General features: G+C 49.5%; 1 pseudogene; it reads right to left on the reverse strand.

Moving 5' to 3' along the window:
* Positions 1–7,487: 7,487 nt before the first annotated feature.
* LOC149326437 (uncharacterized) lies at positions 7,488–11,733 on the reverse strand (annotated as a pseudogene).
* Positions 11,734–26,666: the final 14,933 nt, after the last annotated feature.

The following is a 26,666-nucleotide window of genomic DNA, read 5'->3' on the forward strand; positions in this document are numbered from 1 at the left end:
TGTGCAACATTTTTTTATCATTGACCAGTCCTTGACGACGGCTTTAGATGGCTTGCAAATATTGAAAGTATTCAGGATTGTAGATGACTTTTTAATTTTTTTAGCAAGGAAGAATGATTTGCAGTCTGAGGACTTGAAGGCTGATATTTTAGATCAATTCAGAAGACTAGCTGAGGGCTTGAACTTCACGCACGAAGCCCCTATCACGAACACTTTACAGTATTTGGACATGCAGCTAACTGGTCCTGTCCGATTTTCACCTATGTTTAATGCTCCATCGCAGGGTAGCGAAGGATTTACTTCCATTCGATTCAGCTCACTCGAAAACTGTCAAGAGAGGCACTGCTGCCCTTCGTCTAGAGTAAGCGATCAGGAGGTCGCGCAAGCATAGAATGAGTGACAGCCTTGGAAACCAAATTTAAAGATTGGCCGCTGCAGGTTACCCCTGTGCGAGCGGGACAGCGGTATGCGAATCTCTTCTCCAGAAGTTGAAAAAAAAAAAGCGCGCAAAACGCCTACAAACAATGATACGCAAGCTGCTGTGATGCCTTGCCTACACATTATCGCGCACAAACTGAAGAAAGTGGAAAGAAGCTACGAAGTAAGCAAGGCAACAATGTGGGCTAGTTGGTTGTACATTTGAGGGGAATAACGCGCTATAACGGAAAAAACAGCAACTGACATGACGGATAAAGGACAAGCGCGCTTATCCTGCGTCCGTCGTTTCAACGGCTGTTTTTGTCCGTGTGTAGCGCGTTATTCCCCTCAAAGGTGCTAAGTACCGATGAAATTCTCAGCGCCAAAGAGGCTAGGAGAGCTGTGCTCACGCATGGCAAAGCATAAGGACAGGAAAAGTGGCTCTGGAAAAAGGCACCTGAAGCACTTTGTAGAATGTGCGACAGGAGTGGTTTACAAAAATTGGCGCGCGGTGCGAACTCATGCCAGATGGCGCGGCGAGCGCGCGACTTCCGCCAGCTGCGACTGTTGCTAGGCAACGGCTCAAGGTCGGTCTCTGTGGCTCCTCGGAGCACCACCGTAGGGAAATCGCAGGTTCGTGGCCAATGTTGCTTTCTCTAGAAAATGCCACTGACATGTGAAAGACACCTATGCAAGACAGGGCGGTGCGTAAATTATCGTACAGGTGAGTGTGGGCGTTCATGAGGAGATAAGGGTAGCAGGACAAATTTCTCAACATTGCAGAGATTGCAAATATCTACCATGTTTTCATGAGACAAAGATTCCTGGCAGGGGCAGTAGTGTCAGTGGACGCGAAAATTTGGAAGCGTTTCGATAAGGAACGATAGCAATTTTGTAAGTGGTGCGCCACTTGGCTTGTACAACAAGGCGCTGGCATTTTTGAGCTCTGTCTTTTAGGTTTCGATGAGTGTACACGTGTATCAGGGCTTGTCGTGAATGTACCTTGCGCACATGCGCGGCTGTTCTCTATATTTAGGGTCTCGGCCCCTGAATAAATCAGTTTATAGTTTGCGCTCGTGCTGTGCTTGTGTTCTTTTATGTGTCGCAGTTTTCGCCCGAATAAAACATGACTTATGTAGCTTAAGCGAAAGTTACTCGAATAAGCCGCTAAGGAAATTCCTCGCTCTCTCCTCCCTCTGTACGAATCCTTTCAGGGTTAGGGTACGCGCAACATAAATACCCCTTAGTTGATAAGATAGGAAAGGGAAATTTGAAGGTCGTGGTTTAGCAAATCACCGGTAGCATGTTGTGTTTTGTCTTGTGCATTTCGGACAAGTATATTTTTGGCGATAAAATAACTGCACTATTAATTTTCCTTTCATAAAAACCACAAAATCAAAACATTAAAGATCCTCATACCTCCTGGTTATCGGTAACTGTTGGCTTGCTTCAAGTATGTCATAACGATCCCCTATTTTCCCTTCTCTTCTAGGCTCATTTTGGCAGTCTTGATGCCGTAGGCACTATAAGAGCGTCTGTAGGCCTCATAGGTAGGGCCTGTCAAGCGAGATATCCTTTAAAACTCTTTTCGTTCCACGTCGCCACTGGCTGCATCATAAGTGCGAGGGCTAGTGCTATGGAGGCGCATACGATGTACGGGACGTCGTCAAGTCACGGCAGGATGATTTCATTACAACCGTTTCAAAGAAAAAAGGAATGGACATTTCAGCACCGCTACCTTGATCAAACTAAGATGAGCAAATGGGCCACTGCCTTAAGTTGCGACAATTTTTCTGGAAGATAATATGTGTATCCCTGGAAAATTGTGTCGTGTTGGTTGATCGTATGTTGTATCATGTGAATGCAGAACAATTCCGTGAGCAAGCGTACTGATATAGATTTTTCCTTGGCAGTCACACGAGCCACGTCCCAGACGATGGCTTGGCCAGTGTCTTTTGATGTTCCGTTAAAGCGTTTGAACTATTATTGCAGTGACAGGCACCATTACGTTGATAGGAAAGGACTGTATGTGGCCCTATATGAACTAGGATCAGCCGATGGCTGTCCTGGGAGACGCCCAAGCTGTAGCAAACATTACGCCTTCAGTTCTGTACACGAGGTAACTTCGAACAAGCTCGGAAGGACCAACAGCCCTGATCTGATGAGATAAACCACAGATATTCCCAAGCCGTGTGCAAAGGGCACTGCCATCGTAAAACTCCGGGAACTGTAATCAAAATCCACGAGAAAATCAGGTTACCAGAAATAGCTAGCGATTAGCACAACTAATACTCAATCCGGCGGATAAAGTGGTCATATAAGGTTACAGATCCTCTCCCTTTAGAGCACGAACGCTCACTTTTCATGAAACAGCAGTGAGCGATAGCTGCGAGCCCTAAATTGCTTCGTATTCCACGCTGGTGGCCGATGGCGAATAATTACGTGAGGCGTGTTCTTCACGTCAGCGTACCGCATCGCGCGTGCCTCTGGCCGCCGGACAATGCGGGTGAAGTGCTTGGCCTGACCGTTCCCGCTCTTCTTCAACTGTGCCGTTAATGACTAGCTGCTTGAGCTGTTTCAGCATCGTGTATGATTGCGAATTGACGGAATATTCCAGACTTGCGTGGCCGTCTTTGCAGTGTGTGGTGAATATTCAAGTCGTTTCAATAGCATAACGGGAATAATTTTTTTATGTATCTCGCATTGATCACAATATGGCGATGCCTAATCTGGTGGGCATCGGGGAGGAGCTCTGGAAAAATGCAGCCGCCTAAATATCAGGAAGTCCTTGCTTAAGCTATTTGTTTGTAGGCAGGCTGATATTCCTGTCATGTCATTTGCAAGTATTGGGAGAGAGCGGCGGATTTTCTTCTCTATTTCAATCGCCTTATTGCCGATGGTGCGACAGGTGGCTCCATTATGCCAATCGCTAAGTCTTTGTAGCCAATACTACACGACCGCTAAAGGGATCTCGAGATCGCTCCTGTCAGTTTCCAGGCGACGGCTGAACTCACCAGTTTATTTTTTACGCATTCTTTCAAGGCCCGTAGGCACTTGTGAAAGGAGTGGGGAGTTTGTAACATTAGTTGCAGAACAACAACAACAAAAAAATTTAAGGCACTTTCAAACGCGATCTTAAATTGAATGACATCACAAATGGAGACTGTGTAGGCCAGAAGGTGGTGCCATTCAGTAGCTGTTCTTGGCCAAAAGAAAGAATGGTGCGAATTAGTACGGCAAGCTGGCCCTGCAACCTTGTGTTGGTGATCGATGCGAGATGAGATGTAGCTGGGTGCGGTGAAAAGCTTTTCTTTCAGGAATGGATTAAAGAAGTACCTTTTATGAAAAAGACATAGGCGCAAGTTCCTGAGACACAGAGAAAGGCCGGGCAGAATAAGCGTATGTTCAGAGGACACGACGCTGGAATGATTGCACTGGTGCACTGGTTCAGCGATGGTGCCGAGTCCTGCGATGGCAGGTGAGCCAACGGTGGAAATTGCGAGACTTCGGTACCTATTCCCGAGCACCGCTCACTAGCATTAACTGAGCTGCCACCCGCCATGGCGTTCACTGCGTATAGGACAGTCCAAGGGTGCTTGATAGCGTCCAAAGTCACACAAAGGGGCTTGTAGAGAAGAATTTCTTGCGATGCTGGGTGTCAGTCATGGTTCAGCGGGAGATCTGGCGGCAGTGACCGGCATCTTGCGCGAGTTGAGGAAGAGGAGTGTATTTCGGAGACGCCGAGTTGGTGAGGGAGAGTGGCATCTACTGTAGCAGGAAGATAAAAGTCGTAAAGAAGGAAGAAAGGAAAGAACCCAGGTCAAGCCCAGAAGCACGCAGCGATGGCAATGCCGCTCAGGCACTGGTTCATCTTCGTCTTTCGCACAAATCTGCATCATTTTTTTACAATACATACCAGGTGTTTCAGGAACGACTTAGAATTTTCTTTAAAAAGGCTTTTTGGGGTAAAGATACACCTTTTGTGGCATAGTATTACCAGTTTAACAGCACTTGCTGGGCGTGTTGGAAAATCATGCTTATAACTACACGGCGCAAAGGGAAACACGGACAAGTACGGAAACACCACAAAGCGCAGACTTCAAAACAACTTTCTTGCTGCGCGCAGCGTATACATATCCCCTACCGCGCGCATGCGCAGCAACGAATGAAACAAGGGAAGATGACAGGCTTTATCTAGCACCTGCATCGCATTGCACCAGGACCCACTCTCACACGAACATGCAAGCAAAACTGAGGCTAAAAAACTACCACTCACGAACCCAAGAGGCCCAGAGTTAAATCGCCACATTCCCGATGCACTGCAAGTTAGATTTCTAAAAACAATGGCGCACTTCTTCGGAAGAACCACGACAGTTCTCAAATACGTGAACTAAGTGGTGAGGGAGATAGCGGAAGCTTCCGAAATTGCTCACAGAACGGACGATTTTGTCAGCACTCCAACGGTGTTTTTGAATGAGAAAGAACGCCAATTTCGCTGCACAGAGCGAAAATACATGCGCTTTCGAAACCATGCATGCAAAGGAACCCCTCCAGAGTAGGTAAAAAAGGCAAATTTTCTCGAACCACAGCGCCAAGGGTAATCGTGGTTTCGAAATTCTAAACTCTGATAGGGCTATTACCAACGACCGTCTACAAAACGAGCGGCTACAGTAGCGCCTAGACGCCTAATTTTACTAGTTAAGAAGTTCATTATTAATAACTGATTAACCAGCTTACTACATTAGAGTAAAAGTGAACACTTTAAACGACGTTTCGGCTCCCACACGGGAGCCTTGTTTTTTGTGAACAAGGCTCCCGTGTGGGAGCCGAAACGTCGTTTAAAGTGTTCATTTTTATTTTGGTCGGTGTTCTGCCTTCTTCTCCATGTACAGCCCCGACCAGACGGGTTTCCGTCCAACCCTCGACTTCAACTACATTAGAGTATTCACCGGTTTTCTGGTATCCGCCAACACTGATAATACTGTCCAGCAAAAGCCGTATTTTTACCCCAAAAAGCCTATTTTTGAAACTTTTTTAAGTGTTCGCTGAAACACCCGCTCTCTACACTCCTGGCGGGTGGCCCAAAACCCGGAGGTACGGTTGGTAGCCTGACACAAGGTAGTCTTCTGAAAAACAGATAAGCAAACAAACAAATCACCATTATCAACCTGACTACGTTAACTGCAGGACAAACGCCTCTTCCATGCCTGTCCAATTAACCCTGTCCTTTGCCAGCTGGTGCCACCTTAGGCCCGCAAACTTCTTTATTTCACTCGCCCTCGCAACTTTCTGCCGTCGCCTGCTACGCCTCCCTTCTCTTGCTATCCAGGTTGTTGCCTGATGACGACGCGTTGTCTCGCCGTCGCATTACATGTGATGATGATGATGCCTCAGGCTTAGTGGCACATACCCTCGGCGAGGCATTACATGTCCTGACTAAGCCCACTTCTTCTTCTTCACTCTGGCTAGAATATCATTCACCCCGGTTCGTTTTCTGACCCACTCTGCCATCTCCCGGTACCTTTCTGCTCTCTTCCGCTAGCTAGCTCTATTGTCCTCAATTAAATCTGAAGGTTTTTAGGTACCCAGCACGTTTCGCATTCGGCGGTTAGAACCGGTAAGAAACAACTGTTATATACTTTTCTCTCGCGGGATCGTGGTGAACTGCATTCATAATCTGAGAGAACGGGCAAAAAAAAAATAGCTGGGGCTTGGAAAGAGAAGTTTATTTTTTTCTGTGTTAACATAAAAAATACAAAACAAAAGAGCCGAACTCAATGTCAAATCAGTCAAGCGTCACGTGCTCAGTGACGCAGCACTGAGCACGTCAGTAAGGCAGTAAGACTTTGGCAGCAGCAGTGTTCGAAAGAGCGTTTGCCTAAATGCTCCTGCATACTGTTACAGATAACCCTGGATCCTAGGACGACACCACAATAAGCCGAGAAGCGCACATTTTCTGAGGCTGCATTTCGACCCCGGTTATCAACTAAGAGTTATCAAGGAAGGACGTCACCGTCTGGCATCACCTGGCGTGGCGCTTGCATCGACGCATCTGCTATAAAGCTGCGGCATCGCATCCAAGACGGCACTTTGGCAGCAGCAGTGTTCGGAAGAGCGTTTGCCTAAATGCTCCTGCATACTGTTACAGGTTAGTGGCTTTTTTGGGGGGAGTGTTATTGTGTTGCTGCCACTGCTGCTGCCAAAGGAGCGAACCTTGTTTCTGTCAGTATGGAGTGTGTTGAGTGTGAACAAGAAATCTTGGATCCCAAAGAGAGTATATCTTGCATGACATGTAAGCTTTCGTACCATGTAGGAAGCTGCGCAGGAGTGTCGGATGCAACAATAAAACCTAAGAAATCAACCTACCAGAAATGGAAATGCCCGAAATGTAGGGTACAAACGTCACATGTTAACCAGGATGAGAAAGAAAAAGCACCGTTGACCGTAGAAGATATGTTGGTCGTACTTCAGGATATTAACCGAAAACTTGATGTTTTGTTGCCACTGAAAGAAACTGTCGATGGAATTGAGCAATCGGTGCAGTTTATGTCCGAACAGATGACAGACGTGATGACGCGCACAGAACAAAATGAGCGAGATATTAAAGCAATCCAGACTAGGCTCGCAAAAACGGAAATGAACAAAGAGCAGCTTGAATCGCTCAGTGTCCAACTTGATGATCTCGAATGGCGCAACCGGAAACTGAACTTAGAAATTCATGGTGTACCACAAACGGAAGGCGAAAATCTTTTGTCAAAACTTAACGCTCTCGCCAGTGAAAGTGAATTGCCCCAGCTATCAGAACACGACATCACGGCAATTCATCGATTGCCGGCAAAGCGTGACAAAGTGCCTGGCATCATCTGCCGTTTCACGAGACAGAGTGTGGTGTCTGGTTCAGACCAGACGCATGACACGGGACCACGCAAGCGCAGTATGCAGAAACACTCATTTATTCGTCACAGTCAAGCCACTTATATAGGAAATCATATTGAATGACGATGGCGATATGTACACTGAAAGAAACGAAACTGAAACAAGAAAGGATACAACATCGCCTCCCGCTTGAAAATGCAACATAGTAATTTACAACAACCAAAATAACACGAACTAAACACTTATTGTTCAGGTAAAGAAAACCCAAATCTTTCTACAGGTCGGCGTACCCTAGTGCTTCGACGCAAAGGTTGCTCCACCGAATCCTCTAAAGGAGCAACCACTTCTTCATTAACTTCAGCACTTGTTTCCGGCAATCGCAACAATTCACCCTGTTCAGCGCCTGCGCGGATTTCAGGCCCAGCGGTACCCGAGTAGTGATGAGGCAATTCCCATGCCCATTGTTCTATTGTCTGCGATTGATTGCAGGGAACCCGAACTAGTTTAGACGCGTTCCAGCAACGACCGTCGCTCATCAAAAAGCTACTTTTGCCTTTTCTGCCGACAATCTTGAAAGGTCCCATGTAATTTACCGACGCTTTCCCACCGCCTGCTGGCTTGCGTACACGAACGAAGTCCCCTACTCTAAAGGCTGGTCTTTTCGCACCTCGCCTCCTGTCCGTATACTGTTTTGCATACATCTGCTTCGCCTTAACCCTAGCAGGAACATTCGAACCGGCATGGACACCCTCTCTTGTCGGCAAACCCACTGTATTGAGTCTTGTCCTTGGCTGACGCCCGTGGAGCAACTTAGCTGGCGACACACCCGTTGTCGCATGCGGCGTGGACCTATATATGCCGAGATAGTCAACCACAGCAGCCTGGAGGGGCCGTTGTTCCAATCGGGCAACCTGCATGAAATCTTTCAGCACGCGATTAAAACGTTCAATCGCGCCGTTTCCCTGTGGATAGTACAGAGAAGAACAACGATGCGCAATACCCCTCTCTCTCAAGAATGTTTCAAATATTTGCGATCTAAACTGAGGCCCATTATCTGTGACAATTTCTTCCGGATAGCCTTCTCGGCTGAACACAGTCTGCAAAAAATCGACCACACTCTGTGACGTTACTGTAGATGAAAAGGCAACCTCAGGCCACTTGGAATGATAATCGATCAGCGATATCATGTACCTACAGTTTGAAGGGGCCCAGTCAATCGGTCCCATTATATCCATTGCTAGCTTCTGCCATGGTAGCGCCGTAAACGTCACCGGCTGCAGCGGTGCAAACGACGGTTTAGCGGACTTGTCCGCGGCCTGGCAGATATGACAAAAATGAATTGCTTCTTCTACCTGTTTATTCAAACGCGGCCACCAGTAAAGATCACGTAGTCTCTGCTTCGTCCTCACAATTCCTGGGTGACCTTCGTGCGCAAAACCAACCAGGAGCGAGGTTAATTCACTCGGAACAACTACCTGCTCACCGCGCATCAAAAGGCCATCAACGAAAGAAAGCTCTTCCCGCACGTTAAAGTACGGCATTACTTCTGCTGGCAAAGCTTTTCTAGGCGCCCAACCATGTACCATGTGCACAACAACCTGTTGCAGTGTGCTGTCTGCAGCAGTGGCCACCTGCAGCCGTTCCTTTGTTAGGCACTCTGATACAACGCACACAATTTCTTCCTGCATCGTCTGCTGCGAATCACAGTCAAGAGGTAGGCGTGAAAGCGCATCGGCCACGACATTTTGCGATCCCTTTTGGTACTCTACGTCGAAGTTATAGTACAAAAGTCGAGCTGACCATCTGGATATACGCAAAGGTCGGCGTCCTGTACCGGCAGCTGAAAGTAACGTCACCAGTGCCTGGTGGTCCGTACGTAACAAAAATTTTCTACCCCACAAGTAGACGTGCCAGCGCTCGCACGCGAAGAGACAAGCAAGGGCCTCCCGTTCCCCAGCGGAGTACTTCCGCTCAGCAGGAGTCAGGGCACGTGATGCGAAGGCCACCGTGCGTACGCTGTCACCATCGCGTTGCTGAAGAACGGCTCCCAGACCCTTATCAGAAGCATCTGTCGTAACAATTACATCAAGGTCTGGGTTAAACATTTGTATGACTGGGCTTGAAGACAAAGCTGTCTTAACAAGCTGGAAGCTACGCTCAGCCGCATCATCCCACGTGAACTGTTGACCAGACCGCAGGAGCCTTCTAAGCGGCTCGACGAGATCAGCAAATCGCGGCACAAATCGAGCATAGTAACCAGCGAGACCCAAAAATGACCTCAAAGTGGCAACATCGTGAGGAGCAGGCACTTTGACAATAGCGTCAACCTTAGACTGCAATGGTGTGAGCCCTTTTGAGCTCACCGTATGCCCTAAAAAGGATAGTTCTGAAACAGCAAATGTGCATTTCTGGTTGAGCTTCAAACCTGAATCACCAATGCGTTTTAGCACCTGGTGTAGATTCTTGTGGTGCTCCTCACGTGTCTTGCCCCACACAATCACATCATCAATGTAACAAAGTACGCCTTTACAATCTTTCAAAATATGCTGCATCATTCTCTGAAAGGCTGAAGGGGCAGATGCAAGGCCAAAACACACTCTCTTAAAACGAAACAATCCTTCGTGTGTGATAAAGGTGGTTAGTCCCCGACTTTCCGGAGTCAGTTCTAGCTGGTGGTATGCCGACGCTAAGTCGAGCTTTGAGAAGCACGTTCCTCCAGCTAGTTCATGAAGTAATTCCTCTGTATGCGAAAGAGGAAAAGCATCGGCAATTACTGCCTTGTTCACTTCACGTAGGTCCACACACAACCTAATTGAACCGTCCTTCTTCCTCACGACGACGATCGGTGAAATCCACTCCGATGCGTCGACAGGTTCAATTATATCTTCGGCCAGCAGGCGTTGTATCTCTACCGATACCTGTTGCCGTAGCGTGAGCGGCAGGCGTCGGAGTTTCGCAACGACTGGTTTCACAGATGAACGACAGTTAACATGGTGAACAAAGCCTTTCACATGCCCTAACTGTTCCGTGAACAAGTGCGCAAACTGGTGCGTAAATTCTGAAGGCAGTGAATCAGGGCATGTCACCTGGCAGCAATTCAAGGTTGAGCCGTTGATAGTGATTCCCAGGCTCCGAACGGCATCAAGCCCCAGCAGCGAAGTGCCCTTGGTTGTGACATGAAAAAGCACACTGGCCTGGCTCTGTTTCCCTTGTAAGATACGTCAGCAAGAAAGCAACCGCTTACCTTGATTTGTTCTCCGGAATAGTTGCACAAATTGGCAGTCGGCGGTCGTAATGAGTACGTGTCGGCTAGATATTTGTGGTAGTGCTCTTCACTGAGCAAAGAAACCGTAGCGCCTGTGTCAACAATCAACGACAATCTTATCTTCCCGATAGAAATGTTGGCTCGAATATCCTTCGCCGACGCATTACGGTCACCGATTTGAAGTACCGTGACGGCGTTGGCCTTCTCGGGCTTTCGAACGGCATATTTCTTTTTCTTCGATTTGCACATGCTTGAAAAGTGACCAATTTTTCCACAAGAGTGGCAACGCTTGTTCCTCGCCGGACATGCAGTCGAGTTAGCCATATGCGATGACGAGCCGCACCTGTAGCAACTTGCTTGCTCAGCGTCTGACCTTTTTCGCACATCTTGAATCTTGTTCACAGTGCTATGCGCGAATTCCCCGAGCTCTTGTTGTGTTTGCTCAATTTGCTTCCCGATGTCAACAGCACGCTGCAATGTAAGCGAAGACCCTTCATAAAGCATGCGTTCACGTGTTGTTCGTGACGAAGTGCCTTCCAGTAATTGGTCTCGAATCATGCTATCGGTAGCACTTCCAAAATTGCAAGTAGACGCAAGGTCCCGAAGACTGTTTGTAAATGCTTGAAATGTCTCACCAGGCAGTTGTCTTTGGCGAAACCGACGCCGCTCCACCAAATCATTCGTAGCGCTAGCGAAATGCGTATCCAGTGCAGCAAGCGCGTCCTTGAACTGGTCCACCTCTTCCTTCTTGTCCCCGGCCTTGGCGTCCACAGTCACGTCTGCTCCTTGTGCAAGGATGCTGTAGAATATTCGCTGGCCTTCAACCCCGAGCGAGTTTAGAAGAATTTGCCTTGCAACGCTTCGGCTTCAGTTCATCGCCGCCAATGGCCTCCAGGAAATTCAGGAATACGCGTTTCAACTGCTGCCAAGGCACAGCCGGGTCACCGGGTGCAGGCAAGAAAGGGGGCGGTGCTGGGAAACACCCGAGTGACATGGCTCCGATACTGATCCTCGCAATATGTGGTGTGAGCAAATTTCACTTATCTGCGTTCTTGCGCTCCTCCGGCGTTCTTGCGCTCCTCCGGCGTTCTTGCGCTCCTCCGGCGTTCTTGCGCTCCTCCGGCGTTCTTGCGCTCCTCCGGCGTTCTTGCGCTCCTCCGGCGTTCTTGCGCTCCTCCGGCGTTCTTGCGCTCCTCCGGCGTTCTTGCGCTCCTCCGGCGTTCTTGCGCTCCTCCGGCGTTCTTGCGCTCCTCCGGCGTTCTTGCGCTCCTCCGGCGTTCTTGCGCTCCTCCGGCGTTCTTGCGCTCCTCCGGCGTTCTTGCGCTCCTCCGGCGTTCTTGCGCACCTCCGGCGTTCTTGCGCTACTCCTGGCCGCCGATGAGATCGTGGCTGCAAGGGCTCCGTGTCGCCTTGCACCGTAGGCGGTTCATCCTCGTCGCCAATATGTGGTGTCTGGTTCAGACCAGACGCATGACACGGGACCACGCAAGCGCAGTATGCAGAAACACTCTCATTTATTCGTCACAGTCAAGCCACTTATATAGGAAATCATATTGAATGACGATGGCGATATGTACACTGAAAGAAACGAAACTGAAACAAGAAAGGATACAACACAGAGCATGAGGGACAAATGGTGGGCTAGCAGGCGGGAGTTGACAACTGCGGATGCCAATGTTCACTTGTTGGAAAACCTGACCAGGCGAAATCGAGAACTGCTGAGGGAAGTGAAAGAATGGGCGAAAACAAATCAGTACAAGTATGTCTGGCACAGCAACGGTAAGATTCTGATAAGAAAGACTGATGGCGCGTCAGCAATGCTAGTGCAGCATTCTTGCGACCTTGGCAAGCTGCAATAAGAAGGGAGAATTGATTTTTAATTTTTATTTTGTTTCCTCCCAAAAATGCAGACTGTAACAGAAAAGAATTATCTACTCCCAGAGAACTTCAAAGATTACCTTGGCCCGGTTTTCCAGACGTCATTCAAATGTCTTCATATCAATGCTCGATCTGTCAGACGTAAAGAAGCATATTTCGACACTTTCTTTCAACAACTAAATGTTCCCATTGACGCTATCATGATCAGCGAAACTTGGTCTACAAGTGATTATGATGTCTTTCGAATTCCTGGTTATGAGACATTTTTCTGAATCGTTACGCTGGTATTGGTGCTGGCGTATCCATATTGCCACGTATCATTGTACTGTTCGTTCACGCTCAAGGCTGCAGGAAAGGGTTGTTATCACTTTTATTCGTGACGCGAGAAGCGACCAGACTAATCTCGATTGATCGCAGCCATGAAAGGCTGCATCTAGGTTTTTCTAGATTACTGTAGATGATCTTGTCCTGTTATCTGGAAGTTTCCTTGCCGCCTTTAAATTGAGCGATGCCGCGAGCGGCGGACGTTCGTAGTTCGACGACCGACGAGCACGCTTGTTGCTGCCCGAGCTCGTCCAGACCCAGCGAAGGTTTTTTTCGGCGCTGGCTTCCTGAGAAGTTTCATCGACAAGTGCAGGCGGGCCCCGGATCCACTGCGACCCGGAGGTTCCGCAACCAGCCTCCCCCGCCCAGGCGCCGTGCCTTTGCCGGTGCTCGGGCAAACTGCGTGAAGTTCGTGCAAGCAGCAGCCCAGCCGGCCACCCGTGACGTCATGGGAGGCCCGGGACCTGCTGCCCCTCCCGTGTTCCGTGCGCCGCCCCCAAAGGCGCACTGTTTTTCATTTACAGTTACTTCCGACGCGACAGCTGACGACATCGTCGACGGCATCGAGTTGGTTGTCGGCCCGAAAGGGCTAGAGAGCCTCCAGCACCATGGAGGCATGAAGTTCTGCGTCGCCATGGCCTCGGCTGCGGCGGCGGAGAAGATGCTCGTGGAAGGCGCCTTCAACGTGAACGGCACTTCCGTCCCAGTAGCCTGCGTGGGTCCTGCCGTGGTCCACGTGACGGCTTTTCGTGTGCCGCTGTTCGTGGGAGACGCGGCGCTGGCAGCGGCACTGAGCTCCTACGGCAAGGTGCTTGACATCACCCATCCCGTCCTCAAGGGCCGTCGTCACGTCGGCAACGGGACGCGCGTGGTCCGGATCGAGATGAAGCAGGTGGTGCCGAACTTCTTGACCGTCCAGGGCCACCGCGTCATGTTTGACTACCGAGGCGTCCGGAAGGTGTGTTCCCGCTGCGGGCAGGACGGCCACATCGGCGCGGCGTGTCGAACGCCGCGGTGCGCTCGCTGCGAGGTGTTCGGCCACGACACGGCCGGATGCGGAGCGGCTTGCAGGCGCTGCGGTGGAAGCCACGCCACAGCGGACTGCCTGCGACCACGGTCCTATGCGGCGGCCGCCGCCTCGAGAAAGGAACCGAGCAAGGACAACGTGGTCGCAGAAACGCGGAGCACACCAACTGTCCGGACGCCTGTTGCCGACGCGGACCCTACGACCAGCAGCCCGAGGGAGCCCGAGCCCACCCCCGCGACGGAGGTGCCCGTGAAGGAGCAGCTCGAGGGGACGCCTTCAAACGAGGTGGAGCCGTTCGGTGCTGTTTTCGCGGAACCCTTGCCGCCGCTACCCCGCACAGCTTCCTTCAACACCGAGAGCAGCAGCGGCGATGAGTCGAGCGTGGCGTCGGGCGACCTGGTGGACGTACCGGACAAAGTCACGCCGCTTCGCCTGACAGGCGACTTGACGTGCGGCCAGGTGTCAGGAACGACGACTCCTGGAGGTGCGGACGACGCGCGCTTCACGTCACCAGCCAGCCACACCCTGGCGTCGGCATCGGCTTCAGCTGCGAGCGTCGCCAAGACCACGCAGCAACCGGTGAGCGAGGCCACAAGCGCCGACGGCCCCGAAAACATGGACTTTTCCCGACCAGACTTCAAACGTGCCCACCCCCAATCATCGGAATCCGAAGGGACTGTTAACGAACGTTCTAGCAAAAAAGTGCCGCGCGCGCCAAGCGCCGCCCATGGCAGCGCTCTTTAGGTTGTATGCTATGCCGTCGGTGCTCTTGGCAGTCATGGCGGTTGTGCATCTCCTCTCCCTGAATGTTCGGGGATTTCAATCCGTAGACAGACAGAGAGAGGTGATGCACTTTGCCAGGGCTAGGGGCGTCGACATCCTGTTTTTACAGGAATGCAACTTCCGTACTTCACTTGATGTGCTGAATTTCACCACCCGGTTTTCTGTTTTTGCTTATTTTTCGTTGACTGATTTTCATATGTGCGGTGTTGGTGTCGTTTTTTTAAACCCCTGCCTGCGCGCGGGTGCTCATTGCACTTTCGGGCTGGACGGCCGCACTCTTGCGGTCGACTTCACACTAAACCAGCGGCGGGTACGTGCGTTGGTTGTATATGCGCCAGCACGGCGGACTAGTAGTTCTGATTTTTTTGAGCGCCTCGACTCATTCCTCCTTGATCCCTACCCCACTTTCATCGTCGGTGACTTCAATTGTGTACTTAACGTCGACCGTGACGTCCGCGGACAGGGTCACGGTCGCCGTTATTGCGGTGCCCCCGCGCTCCGCGATCTCGTGACTCAGTTCCGCTTGTGTGACGCGTGGGTGCAGCTTCACGGGGATGCCTTTGGAGCGACGTTTGAGAGAGCACAGTCAGCGAGTCGGATAGACAAATTCTATTTTCCACCAGAGCTCGCTTCTTTTGTCGTTAGCTGCGAAGTTCTCGCGTTCCCTGCAGGCACGCCGGTGATTTCCGAGCACCACCCCTTGTCAGTCAGGCTCGACTTTGGTGAGGACACCCCACGTACTGTTCCGTGGCGCATGGACACGAGCCTACTGGCGGACCCGGAAAGCGTGGCGTCGCTGCGTACGGCGTTGGCAGCATCGTGCAAGAGCTTCGTTGCGACTGATTCATGGGACACACTCAAGGCTCGTTGGCAGGCAACTCTGGTGGCGGCCGGTCAAGACCGCAGACGCCGAGTAACTCATGAACTGAATGACACCCTCAAGCGCATCCGTATAGTGCAAAGGGGAGCACCCTTAACCTTTGCCATGAGCGATTACCTGAGTCTACTTAAAGCACGTTACCACGTGTTGCTCTGCCAGTCATCACGGGCAGCTAGTCGTGCACACCAGCTCGGGCGGCCGATATCAGACCCGGCTGTGCTACGACACGTACGCGCAGGCACGGCAGAGGAATTCGCTCCCGCTACTGTGCCTTTCGTGACACTCCCAGACGGCACCCAAAGCAAAACCACGGCCGATATCTGCACGATCTTCGCAAGCCACTTTTCGAACCTGTTCTCTACGGACAGTTGGCTACATCTTCAAGATGGTTATGACGGGCTTCTACAAAGTTTTTTTGGAAACTTGCCACGAGTAGCTGAAGAGTTGCATGAAAACCTTTGCGCACCAGCCACAAGCCAAGAGCTGCACGCCATCCTGCAGAGTATGAATGCAGCCTCTGCCCCCGGTCCAGACGGTATTCCAACAAGTTTTTATTCAAACTTTTTTTACGAGATCCAAGGAGCGCTCCTGAAGATGGTCAACGGCTTCCTAGCGGATGGGTTACGTCCAAACTCTTTCCGCGAATGTCGCATCATACTCATTCCGAAAGCGGGCGGTGACCCCTCCGACCCGCAAGCATGGCGGCCCATAAGCCTCTTAAACGCAGATTACAAAATAGTCACATCTTTACTGAACACAAGAATGCGGACGATCCTACCTCACCTAATCCACCGGGCTCAAACCAGCAGCGTCCCTGACCGCTCTGTGTTTGATGCATTGGCACTCACTAGAGACCTGTTCACATTTGCCAGCAGGACGGGCTTCAGCGGGTGCTTTGTTTCACTAGACCAGGCGAAAGCATTCGATCGGGTGGAACACTCGTATCTGTTCGGAGTCCTTGAAGCTTTCGGATTCCCTCCGCAAATTGTCAGCAGGCTGCGCTTACTTTACGCAGACCTGAACGCTCGTCTCTCCGTAAACGGCCACCAGAGCGCTCCCTTCTCAGTCACCAGGGGCATAAGGCAAGGATGCCCTCTCTCCCCAACATTCTTCGTGTTGTGCCTGGATCCACTCATCCGGCGCATTAACGACAGCCCATCCATACGCGGCTTCCCTCTGCCTGGCCAGGGCCAAATCAAGGTATCGGCCTACGCCGATGACGTGTCGCTTTTCCTCAAGGACGAGGATAGCTACGCCGCTTTTTCGCGGCTGTTTCTCGAGTACAGCGAGATATCTGGGGCCCTATTGAACAGGGTAAAAAGCAAGGCACTAAGGTTTGGCACCTTCACACCGAACCTTGCGGGCGAGGTGGAGTGGGTGCAGGGAGTGAAAGTCCTGGGAGTAGTATTCCTCGCCAGCGGAGAAGTAGCCCGCGAAACCTGGACTAACCTCCGCACGAACGCTGGGAAACGCCTCTCGGTGGCGTCAACTTTCCGCCTTTCAATGGCAGAGCGCTGCTATATAGTTAAGTCCACAATCCTAGCCGCATGTTTTTTTGTCGCCCGCGTCGCAAACCCACCGCGCACGTTTGCGCGCAGGCTAACCTCGGCCTGTGGCTCTTTCGTTTGGGCGGGCAAAACCGAACTTGTGTCACGAATGTTCATGCGCCTTCCATCGTACATGGGTGGGTTTGGTATACCTTGTATCCGCACCATGTGCAATGTGCTCGCCTTGCGAGGAGTACGAGATCTTGTACGCAACCCAGACTATCCCGGGAGAACACTCCTCACATACTTTCTGGGTACAGGGCGTAACGTGTTTTTTTCACAACTCGCGGTTGGCCCAACAGCCGAGCAGCCGCCGGAATTTTTCGTTAATGTGCGTCGCACACTGACGTCGTTCACTGCCGGCATGCCCGATCTGGATGTTGATGAAACCCCGCCCTCCAGAATGTGTGAAGCACTAACGGTCGCTGCGCTGACCCGCGAACAACTCCAGAAAACGAGACGGGCACGCTGGCGCCAACTGACCTCAGCTACGCTTCCTGCAGATGTCAGGGACTTCGGCTGGCTGCGAGGCTGGCGGGTCCTGCCCACAAGAGACCGCCTTGCGGCGTGGTTCGTGGCGCCCTCCGCCCGATGCCCGCAGTGCGGTCTGCTTGAAACTTTGCAGCACGCAATGTTTGAGTGTGTAGTTGCGCGCACCTTTTGGACATTAGTGTCACGCATGTTTTTAACCCGCCTCGAAGCGCGCACTAGTTCACGCGAACTGTTCACAAATATGCTCTTGTGTGTCGGCATGTTCGTTTTGTGGCGGCAGCGTGGAGTGGCATCCTTAAATGGGCGTCCGCAAAGAACAATGTTCCCAATGTTGCAGCGCCTGCGCACGCGCCTCTTTGAACAAGCATGCATGGACGCTCTGTCAATGAGCGAGGCCGAGTTCTTGCGCAAATGGTCGACATACTTTATCGTCCTGCGCGGCGGTCGAGTATCGGCATTTTTACTGCATTACTGACGTGCTCAGTGCTGCGTCACTGCGCATGTGCTTGACTGATCAGAGAATTAAGTTCATCTGTTTTGTTTTGTATTTTCTATGTTAAAACAGAAAAAATAAACTTCTCTTTCTACGCCGTCGCCGAGTGATTCAGTTCGCGTACGCTAGCCGTTCACTGTCGAAAGCCGAGGCCAACTACTCGACCACCGAGAAAGAATGTCTCGCCATTATTTGGGCCACGTCGAAATTTCGCCCCTACCTGTACGGACGACCATTCAAGGTTGTGAGCGATCACCATGCTCTGTGCTGGCTAGCCAATTTGAAAGATCCCTCCGGCCGCCTTGCTCGTTGGAGCCTGCGCCTTCAAGAATTCGACATAACTGTAGTCTACAAATCTGGCCGCAAGCATTCAGACGCAGACTGCTTGTCGCGAGCCCCCGTCGACGCAGCACCCGAAGAGGAAGACGACGACGCTTTCTTAGGACCGGTAAGCGCGAGCAATTTCGCGCAGCAGCAGCGCTCGGATCCTGAGTTGCAAAGCCTGGTTGATTATCTGCAAGGCAAGACCGCATCGCCTCCCCGAGGGTTCAAGCGCCAACTGTCGTCCTTCGTCCTTCACAATAATGTCCTTCTGAAGAAGAACTTCGCGCCCAACAGGACAGTGCATCTTCTTGTCGTGCCCAAAAATCTCAGGCAAGAAATTATGCAGGCATGTCATGATGAGCCGACTGCAAGGCATCTCGGGATTGCTCGCACGTTGCACCGCATCCAGGAGAAGTACTATTGGCCGCGGCTAGCTACCGACGTTTCGCATTACGTGAAAACGTGCCGTGAGTGTCAACGACGCAAAACGCCTCCGACTAGACCAGCCGGACTCCTGAACCTCATACCACCGCCAAGTAAGCCCTTTCAGCAAATCGGGATGGACCTACTCGGCCCCTTTCCTACTTCATCATCAGGTAACAAGTGGATCATCGTGGCCACCGACTACATGACCCGCTACGCCGAAGCAAAAGCGTTGCCTAGTGGTACCGCAACAGAAGTTGCAAAATTTTTTGTCGAACAAATTCTCCTCCGACACGGCGCACCCGAAGTACTCATCACAGACAGAGGAACAGCATTTACAGCGGAACTGACGCAAGCCATTTTAAAGTACAGCCAGACAAGTCATCGGAGGACAACTGCCTATCATCCGCAAACCAACGGACTCACAGAGCGTCTGAACAAGACCATCGCAGACATGCTCTCCATGTTCATCGACGCCGAACACAAGACGTGGGACTCTATTCTGCCCTACGTGATCTTCGCCTATAATACTGCCACCCAGGAGACAACCAGGTTTACTCCATTCCAGCTGGTATACGGCAGGAAGCCCACAACAACACTCGACGCAATGCTCCCGCACGTTTCCGACGAAGACAACCTCGACGTCGCCGCCTACCTTCATCGCGCCGAGGAAGCCCGAAGACTTGCACGGCTTCGCATTCAAGACCAGCAGCACACCGACGCCCGACGCTACAATCTGCGCCGACGAGACACGCATTACAAGCCAGTTGATCGGGTTTGGATATGGACGCCAGTTCGCCGCCGCGGATTGAGCGAAAAGTTGCTGCGACGCTACTTTGGCTCGTACAGGGTTCTCCGTCGCATCGGTGACCTCGACTATGAAGTCAGCCCCGACGGCACGACAGCATCTCAGCGACGCCGCCCACGCCCGGAAGTCGTACATGTCGTACGCCTGAAGCCATATTATGAACGCTGAAGGACTCGAAGTTTCATTCTCCATGTTTATTTTCATTTTAAAGCATCGAGACGATGCTTCTTTGGAAGGGGGGTAATGCCACGTATCATTGTACTGTTTGTTCGTTCACGCTCAAGGCTGCAGGAAAGGGTTGTTATCACTTTTGTTCGTGACGCGAGAAGCGACCAGACTAATCTCGATTGATCGCAGCCATGAAAGGCTGCATCTAGGTTTTTCTAGATTACTGTAGATGATCTTGTCCTGTTATCTGGAAGTTTCCTTGCCGCCTTTAAATTGAGCGATGCCACGAGCGGCGGACGTTCGTAGTTCGACGACCGCCGAGCACGCCTGTTGCTTACGCCGCCGCCGAGTGATTCAGTTCTTTTGAGGGCGCAAGTCAGCCCAAATAAAGAGCTTCGTTTGCAAGTATTTCTGGTGTCTTCCTGACCGCTGGACTGCCGTCACTACAACGTGACAATATGATTTAAAAAGAAGTGGCGGCCTGAAGTGTTAGAGCGGTTCACAGTTTCTGTGAAAGAATATGAAATCTTAACAATGTGGTTGAATAACACTATTTTTGCAGTGTGCTATCGTCCACCAAAGGGTTGCGTAGCTATTTTCTTGAATTTTCTTGAAAGCCTGATTTCATTTGCAACCAGTCAGCACTTAAACATTGTCCTTGGTGGTGACCTAAACATTAATATGTTATCGGTTGATACATCCCAAATGAGTTTAGATTTATTGCTTAGAACACATGGACTTCTGAATGCAATCAAAATGCCAACGCGTGTTACGGTCACGTCTTCATCGCTGATAGATTTGTTTATCACTAACCATGACCCTAGTATGATCACATCTGGAGTAATAATTTCTGACATCAGCGATCACTTGCCAATATTTATGTGTGTTAAAAACATGTCTAAAAAGAAACGTAGTTCAACATATTCTTTCCAACTTATATCTGAAAAAACACTGTCCCCATTTAGAAACTCAGTAGAAAAGAACAACTGGAGGCCTGTCCTTTTAGAAAATGACGCCAATAATGCTTACGAGGCATTCTTAAGCATTCTGAAGCCGATTTACGAGGCCTGTTTCCCAATATTAACAAAAAAACAAAGGCGTCACAGTCGCAAACCATCGGTCACACCAGAGTTGGTGGCAAAGATAAACACAAAGAACATCCTATACCATAAGTTTATTAAATCGAGAGCTGAATGTGATCTGACAGCGTTTAAAACATATCGAAACCGCTTGAATACTGAGCTCAAGAAAGCCAGAAACGCCTATTACACAAATCAATTCACGTCAACTTGTGGTCGTGTCGACATTCTGTGGAAGCGGCTAAACGCAATTTTGGGGAGAAATAGCAAATCAGGTGAATTAAATATGCTAAATATTGATGGTGTAAGTATAACTGGAAAAGAATTAGCAGATACGTTTAATACGCACTTTGTTTGTGCTTCTAGAAATCAAGTACCCCATAACAATCTCAGTGATGTTGTTCATATAAGCGACACTGTGTTTCTCAAACCGGTTGAAGAAGCAGATGTAACGGCAGCCTTCCACGAACTAAACAATAGCACATCCATTGATATTGATGGCCTCGAGATAAAACCTATACGGTATATTTTTGACCTTATTTTACCATACATCACGCATATCTTAAACCTTTGTGTCAGTACCGCTGTATTTCCTCGTAAAATGCAGATTGCACGTGTAACAGTTATCTTTAAAAAGGGTGACAAAAACCAGCTCGGAAATTACAGGCCAATATCCATCTTACCCGTGTTTTCTAAGCTATTAGAAAAAGTAATACTTAGAAACTTTTTGCAGTTTGAAGAAAAACACAAAATTATAACAGCGGCTCAGTATGGCTTCCGTAAGCACCGCTCTACTGAACTTGCACTACTAGATCAACGAGAACATATATTGAACGAACTCGAACATAATAGGATAGTCATTGGTATTTTTCTTGATTTTTCGAAGGCATTCGACTTATTGAAGCATAAAATACTTCTTCGTAAACTTGAGCGTTGTGGCTTCCGCGGCCATGCACTATCGCTTGTGCAGTCATACCTCATGGATCGCAAACAGGCAGTAGCAATAAATGGTCTCCTCTCAGATATGCAATCTGTAGGCTGTGGCGTTCCACAAGGTAGCATTTTGGGTCCATTTCTGTTTAATCTCTACATCAATGACATTGTACATGCAACTCCATTCGTTAAATTTATCATCTATGCTGATGACACCAGTATTTTTCTTGCCGGAGATAATGCAGCTGAACTCACAGATACTGCAAACAATGCACTGAAGCAAATAGAAAACTGGAGTAGCAGAAATGCGTTGCTGATTAACACAGCAAAGACTAAAGTCGTTGTTTTCAGAGGTAGAAACAAGAAGGTCTGTCTCACTGAGAATATATTCCTTCAGTCCGTACCCTTAGAAGTTGTGCCTTCATTTAAAACATTATGTATAATATTTAATGAAAGAATGTCATGGGATGATCATGTTAGCTTTGTAATAAATAAATGTTCACGTATTATTGGTCTTCTTTACAAGAACCGTGAGATACTGCCGCGAAATGTAATGCTAATGCTATATAATTCATTGATACAATCTCATTTCAGCTATTGCCATTTAACCTGGGGTGCAACAACAGCAGGCAATCTTCAGAAACTACACTTGTTACAGAAAAAATTTCTAAGAATTTTTGAAAATGTTTCGCATACCTACCATACGGCCGCACTTTTCTTAAAGTATAACTTACTTCCAATTACTAAGCTTTATGACTATCGTCTGACCAAGTGTGTGAAAAACGAGGTGTTGAAGAATATATCTTTTCTACCCAATTTAGCTGGTTTAGAAAAACGAGATGCAATGTACAACACAAGAAACATAGCACAATGGAACGTAAAAACATACAGAACTTTCTATGGTAATCAAACATTAGAAAATAGACTACCACGACTTCTTTACAAACTCGCACAAAACGATATTGATCTCCAAAACACAACACGCCACAAACTGTTCGAGTATTTTTTACACTACAACTAACCTTTTTTTTTCTGTGATTTGTTTACCTAATTCTTTCTTTCACCATCATTGTAAGTTTTCTTTCCAGCCAGGACAATGCTGTTGATTTTATGCTGACTACTGTAACCTGATAACAGCTCTGCTATATGTATTTTTTTTCCTTTGTTATCTATATTTCCTGTATTTTCTTTTTTTTGTGTGTGTGTGTGTGAAAAAAAAAAAACCACTGCATTGCTGTCAGAGTGGGGGCCCGTGGCCTTGTCAAGCTGTCAAACGGCAGCTTTTACTACGGGTCCCCACCATCATCTGTACCATGGTGGCAAAATAAAATTTGAATTTGAATTTGAATTTGAAAGGTTTATGGTTTATGGTTTATGGGGTTTAACGTCCCAAAGCGACTAAGGCTATAAGAGACGCCGTAGTGGAGGGCTCCGGAAATTTCGACCACCTGGGGTTCTTTAACGTGCACTGACATCGCACAGTACACGGGCCTATAGAATTTCTCCTCCAAAGAAATTCTAGCCGCCGCGGCCGGGATGAATTTGAAAGCCTACACTCGACCGCTGCGCAGGACGATGAAGTATGTCGACCATTTGCGCAAAAACTCAGCCTCGCTCATTGACAGAGCGTCCACGCATGCTTGTTCAAAGAGGCGCGTGCGGAGGCGCTTCAACATTACAAACATTGTTCTTTGCGGACGCCAGCGTGGAAGCCACTCCACGCTGCCGCCACAAAACGAACATGCCGACACACAAGAGCATATTTTGAAACACTTCGGATGAACTAGTACGCGCTTCCAGGCGAGTTAAAAACATGCGTGACACTAATATCCAAAAGGTGCGCGCTACTACACACTCAAACATTGCGTGCTGGAAAGTTTCTAGGAGACCGCACTGCGGGCATCGGGCGGAGGGCGCCACGCCCCACGCCGCAAGGCGATCTCTTGTGGGCAGGACCCGCCAGCCTTTCACCCCGCTTTGTTTTCCATTCACCCCGGTTCACCTGCGGGCCTTTCACCCCGGTTTGTTTTCTGACCCACTCTGCCCTCTTCCGGAACCTTTCTGCTCTCTTCCGCTAGCTAGCTCTCTTGTCCTCAATTAAATTTGAAGCCTGTTCGGTACCCAGCACGTTTCGCCATCGTCGGTTAGTACCGGTAAGAAACAACTTTCATATACTTTTCTCTCGCGGGATCGTGGTGAACTGCCATTCATAATCTGAGAGTACCGGCGAAAAAAAATTGGCTGGGGCTTAGCTAAGGTTAAGCTTCGATATCTCGAAGCGAAAAGCTGCGGTGATGCATATGGTTTAGCTTATGGTTATGCTTTATGATTTAGCCTATGGTTGCAAGCTGTTATATGGCCGGCCTCCGTGATAAACACGCGCTTGCGGTGATTATCAAACGATGACGCATAGCATGCCGCAGCGTGCGCCTGTTCTATGGGCAAGCCCGCCTTATATACCCCTCCTTTCAAAAGCGCACTGCGCACGGCTGCGGCAAAAGGTAAAACGTTGGCGAGGTGAAGAAGCGGCGGCGCACATGAGCAGTAGCCTGCGCAGTGCGTGACGTCACTCGTGCTCTGACATACGCCTGCTCACGCGAAACGCAGTGTTGACTAGCGTAGTGAAGTTTCTCGCTTCAAAACACATCGGCTAACGACAGGGAATCCACACTATAGGTGTTACCGCACTACAATAGGCATAAACCCAATAAAGGGAATGACTAGCATTTCTTTCATACTATGGCAACTTTTTCAACTATACCTCCTGTAACAGGTGCTATATGTGAGGAGTGCAGGAAAACTCGTTGCTTATCGCCCCAGCGTTGCACGTTGTTCGGTTCTTCATAGTTCTAGACGTGGTGCTGCCGCAGTAGGACATGTAGGAGGAGATGGTGGTAACCCCGGTTCTAAAGCGCACGTCTCTGAAATTAAAGCGGCTTCCTGACGCTCTGGTTGATTCCAAAGTAAGGCTGGAAGTTACCGCGTGCTTGAGAATCGATGTACGTAAAAGCTCCCGCACGCACATCTCGAAAAACTTTTACGATGTTGACATAGGAATTACTGTCAGCACCGTAGTTGTTGAAGACACACAACTTAGATTTATTTTCCTTTTTTCTTTTTTCAGAGCTTTTTCCTTTTGTGAACGAATTTTATTTGGTGCGCATGGGTGTTATACCAAGCATAGAGGCTGATAGCTTGTCTTCAGCGTACTTTTTCAAGGTGTGTGGTATTACAAAAGGAAATATATCTTACTGTTCGGAGCAGCTGCTAAATAATTGCGCGAGCTACACGGGAAAGCAAAAGTTTGTAGTCATAAGTTTTTTCTTTCTTACCAGCAGTAATATGAAAAGCACAGCAATGGAGAGACACGACGCCAGTTTTTAAGAAACATGTGCGGTTATTCAGTCATTCGGGGTCACCATGCAAGAAACGGAAACGCAAGTGTTAATTACCCGGAATTCACGTCGTTACCTTTATTGGGGCAGAGCCGGACAGGTAGGTTATTGCTCACAATGTGATTGGGCTGGCGCTTTATGACAACTGTAACCAGGACTGATACACGGTAAGGTTTCGCGTTGATAAGGATGCGAAACTAAAAGAAAAAGTGTTCTTTCATAAAACATCAGCAGCAAATTGTCACCAATATATCGTTCACATAATTTTATAAGATTGCCTAAAATTTAGCCCCTATCACTGCGGTTCGCTAAGAAGGATGCCATAAGACAGTTTTAGCTCACCGGTTTTACAGTCCCCTCCGCTTACGCTGGCAAGCTCATCATAAGCATAGCGGACTTGCGGTGAGCAAGTTTTATAAAAGCAAATTGTTCCGCTGGTAAGGCTAAGCAGAGTTTTTTGGCTTGTGACGCCATTGATAAATATAACCGAACTGATGAACAAAATCAAAATTTGTGCTTCTAGGTCATATCCACTCCGTGGATTCCAAGAGAAGGCAAACGTACCAGGGGGCGGCAGAAAGTTAGGTGGGCGGATTAGATTAAGTATGCGGAGATACGGTGGCCGCAACTGGCAAAGGACAGGGTTAATTGGAGAGACGTGGGAGAGGCCTTTGCCCTGCAGTGGGAGTAGTCAGAGTGATGATAATGATCAGTTATATCTCTTTGTTTTTGTTTGCCTGGAACTTAACAAGTGTTAAGTGAACAAGCATACTTAAAGGGCACCTGATCGGGCAGCTCAGTGCCAGAAAACGCGACTTGCATGGATGGTTTGATCCACACCTGTGGCTCTTTCGTTTGGGCGGGCAAAACCGAACTTGTGTCACGAATGTTCATGCGCCTTCCATCGTACATGGGTGGGTTTGGTATACCTTGTATCCCCACCATGTGCAATGTGCTCGCCTTGCGAGGAGTACGAGATCTTGTACGCAACCCAGACTATCCCGGGAGAACACTCCTCACATACCTTCTGGGTACAGCGCGTAACGTGTTTTTTACACAACACGTGGTTGGCCCTACAGCCGAGATGCCGCCGGCATTTTTCGTTAACGTGCGTCGCACACTGGCGTCGTTGTCTGCCAGCGTGCCCGATCTGGATGTTGATGAAACCCTGCCCTCCAGGATGTGTGAAGGACTAACGTTCGCTGGCTGACCCGAGAACAACTCCAGAAAACGAGACGGGCACGCTGGCGCCAACTGACCTCAGCTGCGCTTCCTGCAGATGTCAGGGACTTCGGCTGGCTGCGAGGCTGGCGGGTCCTGCCCACAAGAGACCGCCTTGCGGCGTGGGGCGTGGCGCGCTCCGCCCGATGCCCGCAGTGCGGTCTCCTTGAAACTTTGCAGCACGCAATGTTTGAGTGTGTAGTTGCGCGCACCTTTTGGATATTAGTGTCACGCATGTTTTTAACCCGCCTGGAAGCGCGCACTAGTTCTCCCGAAGTGTTTCAAAATATTCTCTTGTGTGTCGGCATGTTCGTTCTGTAGCGGCAGCGTGGA

The sequence above is a fragment of the Amblyomma mixtum genome, chromosome 10, assembly GCF_055824585.1.
Source record: "Amblyomma mixtum isolate Tamu chromosome 10, ASM5582458v1, whole genome shotgun sequence".
Taxonomy (NCBI): domain Eukaryota; kingdom Metazoa; phylum Arthropoda; class Arachnida; order Ixodida; family Ixodidae; genus Amblyomma; species Amblyomma mixtum.